The following is a 287-nucleotide window of genomic DNA, read 5'->3' as shown; positions in this document are numbered from 1 at the left end:
CTTGGTCATGGTTCTTGGTGATCCATGCATTGGCATAGAACTCTTGAACCATCAAGATTCTGACTTGTTGAATGGGGTTGGTAGGAACTTCCCAACCTCTTCTTCGGATCTCATGTCGGATCTCCGGATATTTACCCTTTTTGAGTGAAAAAGGGACCTCGGGGATCACCTTCTTCAAGGCCACAACTTCATAGAAGTGGTGTTGATGCACCCTTGAGATGAATCTTTCTATCTCCCATGACTCGGAGGTGGAAGCTTTTGCCTTCCCTTTCCTCTTTCTAGAGGTT

Source organism: Arachis duranensis, chromosome 10 (assembly GCF_000817695.3).
Source record: "Arachis duranensis cultivar V14167 chromosome 10, aradu.V14167.gnm2.J7QH, whole genome shotgun sequence".
In the NCBI taxonomy this organism is placed as follows: Eukaryota; Viridiplantae; Streptophyta; class Magnoliopsida; order Fabales; family Fabaceae; genus Arachis; species Arachis duranensis.
Note: the sequence above shows the minus strand (reverse complement) of the source record.